Source organism: Cryptomeria japonica, chromosome 10 (genome assembly GCF_030272615.1).
Source record: "Cryptomeria japonica chromosome 10, Sugi_1.0, whole genome shotgun sequence".
In the NCBI taxonomy this organism is placed as follows: domain Eukaryota; kingdom Viridiplantae; phylum Streptophyta; class Pinopsida; order Cupressales; family Cupressaceae; genus Cryptomeria; species Cryptomeria japonica.
Window position 1 is genome coordinate 638,415,746 of NC_081414.1, and position 4,532 is coordinate 638,420,277.

General features: G+C 34.5%; 1 non-coding gene across 1 annotated transcript; it reads left to right on the forward strand.

Annotated features, from left to right (window-relative positions):
• The first annotated feature begins 3,661 nt into the window (after positions 1–3,661).
• TRNAV-AAC (transfer RNA valine (anticodon AAC)) lies at positions 3,662–3,732 on the forward strand. The gene has a single exon. It is a non-coding gene; the product is annotated as a tRNA-Val (tRNA).
• Positions 3,733–4,532: the final 800 nt, after the last annotated feature.

Genomic DNA, 4,532 nt, shown 5'->3' on the forward strand with positions numbered 1-4,532 from the left:
ATAGGTTGGTAACATAAACCCTAAAACCTAAACATTTAGGCTGAACAATTTAGTCAGTTCAATCCTGACCATTGAACACTTTGCATTTGAATATAATGGTCTTGAACAGATCTCAAGACATTCTCCATTGTTTGTTCTTCACCGCTTCTTGGAGGTGATGCCCCATCATGTGTTCTCCACCGTTTGCAGAGACTTCGCACATTCCCAAGGTGGATAGGATCAATCTCCTTCATGCAAGATCCTTCACGTGCACAAGACTGACGTGTCAACACGATCTGATCTCCATTACAATGCTAACTCAACACACAATGCCATTGGTTGAATCACATAGGCTCGAAACACTTCAACTGGAAACCCTGAAGCTAAGACTACCAACTGGTAGTCATGCCATATTAAACCTTGATAGAAAACATTCCATATACCGGCTCACTTGGACAAACGTGCCGCTTCACCTTTAGCACATATACCGGTTCTTATCATTATATCGGTTCACTTTGCTAGTCACTTAACTTCAATAAACCTGCTCTCTCTTCATCATATTACTGATTCACTCTTCAGCATATTACCGGTTCTCTTTCAGCATATTACCGGTTCTCTCTTGAGCATATTACCGGTTCATTCTTTCAGCATATTGACATCAATGACAACATGATATCATCATGTCAAAATATTCTGCACATATCCCAACATGTTCTTCATTGAGTGTTTATGGATATATATCATGCAAAGTAAATGATTTAGAATACTTTTAAATAATTGATTGAATGATAGATGAGTAGATGCTTGCATCAGAGTAGTGTAGTGAAAGTGTGGTAGGGATTGAGAAGTTTGATTCTCTTGATTCTATTCAAACATGAAGGAACTTTATTCAAATTTTCCCCATATAGGGATATGATATGTGGCTTCTTAAGATTGTGACTCCGTGTAGAAAATTATGAAAAATGAATATTTGTCCTCTTAGTTGCATTCAACTAGATGTTAAAGAATCATTGCCATGCTTGAATGGTGTGAGTTGTTGTGATTTTTGCTTATAAATACTAACTCGGATACAAGAATTATAGTTGTAGTCTTTCAAAATGTGGGTAAATAAAGTTCTCATGATGATATTTCAATGATTTATCATGCTTATTATAACCAGTAAGAGTTTTTTTACTTCTTTTATCTCTCGTGCAACGTATTTACTTGAATAGTTGAAGCATAAAAAGGAAAATTTTGTAGTCATTATCTTACTTTGAGATAGGAAATGTATGGATTATGAAGTTTTGTGTTGATGTATGTATGTTTTCAACTTAACCCTTGGCGACTTCTAAGAGTAAGTCAAGCCCAAGGGGGGGAGGATGTAGTCCCTCTCCTAGACTTGCATTTTGACTTATGCATTGATAGACTTATTTAGATATATGGTTGATTCTTAGATGGTTATTTATGAATTTATTACCATCTTAGATGGTATCATTGATGCTATTACTTTATGTGGATTTATGTTATTTTCTATGACTCATTAAGTTTGGAGATTCACATGATTGTTGTTTCTAGACATACTATATGATATATGACATTTCATGGTTCTTATGGATGTTAGTACATAGAATCACCTTGATGGATGGATGGATTTATATGTGACTATTTCTCATGTAGATTATATGACTTATGATGATACGATGGTACTAACCCTATTCCATGTTTATGATTTTATGCGATGTTTGATGATTTATTGTGTGATTGTCTTTATGAGTAGAGACAATGTCATATCACTCATTGCAAGCATGATATACCGTCATGATTCTCTATCACATGCCTATTTATTATGATGTATATGTATCGTATATGTTGCGTTTAGTGTTTGATGCAGGTTTGCAAGTACTAGACATCGACTCCACTTGGCTTCACAAGTCTGAGTGTGTCTCTATCCCAATGGCAAGTTGTCAGAGATGACATAGTTTCCCTCACACACTCTGGGTTTAAGTTGTGTACCTTGTTAGTTGTGTCAGGACATAATTTGATGTTAGAGTCTTGAGTTGTGATTGTTCCCCTTCGTTGGCGTAAGGTGATGCGAGTCTATGTGTATTCATATTTAGAGTTGTGTGATTGTTAATCATTTGATATTTATTTTTGAATTGATTAATGTTTAATTCATTTAATTTATTTAACATTTGATTAATTGTTTAATTAGAGCTTAATTATTATTTATTGTTTATTATAATTCTTACTGTTATTTATTGTTTATTTACTTAAATTTTAATTGAGTTTTATTAAATGTTGATTATTGGATTTTTTATTTATTTTATTTTATTTATTTTAATGTTGCCTTTTTGGATTTTTCAATATTATCATTTATTTATGGTTATTTATTTATTTAATTGTTAATATTATTTAATTAAGGCATTGGTATTTTATTAATGGATAAATATTATTATCCATGGTTATTTATTTAAATTATGTTGTGGTTTTTTATTTATTGGGTGAATAAATAATATTGTTATTGGTAATTACTATTTTATTATGGGGTGTATAAACTATTATTTAATTATTTGTCTTTTTACTCCCCTCTTTGATTATTTGAAATAATATTAATCTACCTACCCTTTTATCTAATTGGTCGAATGGGGGAGGTAGGTAAATAATATATTTATTTAATACCTTCCTTGAACTATGCAAAGGTTTGTATAATATATTGTTTTTGTGAACATTTTGATTGGTCAATTTTTAATATAGTTTTGGGTTTGATTTTTGGGTATTTTTATGGTTTCCTGTGCATTCATGGGAGGTTGGCTTTTGGGAGAATTCACAGATTGGTTGAGGATTTGGCTTTGGATATGGATTGTGATTGAAGCTTGCTGGTTTTTGGAGATTCTTCATCGATTTTTCCTTGCCTTGCTTTGTTTCCAGATTGGATCCAAATACTTTATTCTTGTTTTTTAAAAAATTTTCAGGAAAGATTATCTGCAAAGTTTTTGCCCAAGATTGTTTTGGGAAAAATTGGTAAGAGTTTTCAGTATTTGATCATTCATTTGATTGAAGGAAATGGTTTGGGAAATATTGCATTTAAATTTGTAAATTTTATTTTCTTAGCAATGTTGGAGATGGGTGTTTGAATGTGGTTTTATGGCTATAATGTCCCTGTGATTGCTTTATGCAATGGTTATTGTGTTGTGGTGGCGTTTATTTCTCTTGTAAACCCTATTTTAGGTCCTCATAAAGTTTGGAGTCTATATGTTATGATCTGCATTTGTATGGTTGTCTTTGTGACACATTTTGGTTCATGTATTTGCCGGTTGAAGGCATATTATTGGTTTTATTGTCTTGTTGATCTCATGTAAACCCTATTTTGTATTTGAGAGGGTCTCTTACAAGTTTTGAGTCAGTTTCAAACCCCATTTATGCCTCTGCCAGAATCTGGGCATATTTAATTGCACTCTTTTTCCATTTTGCAAATGTTGTTACTAAGTTACAAAAGCGCTAAAACACATGACAAAAGCACCACTTTGGGAGTCAAAAGCACCAGAGTAGGACAAAAGTGCTAAAACAATGTCAGCACATTTTTGGATGGGGTTTTGACCTTCCGGGTTGACTTTTCTTGTTGATTTTGGACTCCAAAGGCTAGGGTTTGTTTTTTGGTGTTGGAAATAAGCCACACCTGGACCGACGATGGACTGGTCCAAGGGGGCCAATAGCTTAGTGGTAGAGCACTCCAGCAACATTGGAAGGTCCTAGGTTCAAGTCCTAGTTGGTCCATGTCTCAACATGGTATTAGAGATAGGTCCAGGCTAGGAGCCCCAAGCACATGAGAGGTGTAGCTTAAGGGGGGGTGTTGGTGTTGGAAATAAGCCACACCCAGACCAATGATGGACTGGTCCAAGGGGGGCCAGTAGCTCAGTGGTAGAGCACTCCAACAATGTTGGAAGGTCCTAGGTTCGAGTCCTAGCTGGTCTATGTCTCAACATTGTTGTATGATGATTTTTGGGCATTGAACCATGCTTTTGAGGTGTGTTTGAATCTTATTTGGGCTCCAACAAGTATTTTTGTACTTCTTTGTTAAGGTTTGAAATGTTGCTCCAGCAAGATGTGTGCATCCCTTACTATTGAGGATGAGTATATGCATCTCTAGCGAGAGGTTATGTTGTGCCTCGCTATTGAGGACTATGTGGTATCATTGGATTTATATTATTTCCTATTTATGTGTTTATATCACTCTTGAGGCTCTCTTTATTGTTGCATTATGATGCTTTGAGCTTATGGCATGATTCTTGTTATATGGCATTTGTTTGCATCCTTTATGACTTAGCTTGTGTCAGATTTGTAATTATTGTTGGATGCTTTTTTTGATGAGTTATATGTTGTTGTAAGATGTATCTTATTATTTTTTTACCTCATGGTCTTAGTCCATGTTTGGGAGAGTGGGCTCTTGCATGTGTTGGACCAAGGTTATGAGCACTAGATCTCTAGGAAGGGGGTCTAGACCTATGGAACCACATGAAGAGTATGGTTTAATTGATTAGTGGGTTGGATATCTAGGAATTCACCTAATAAAGATA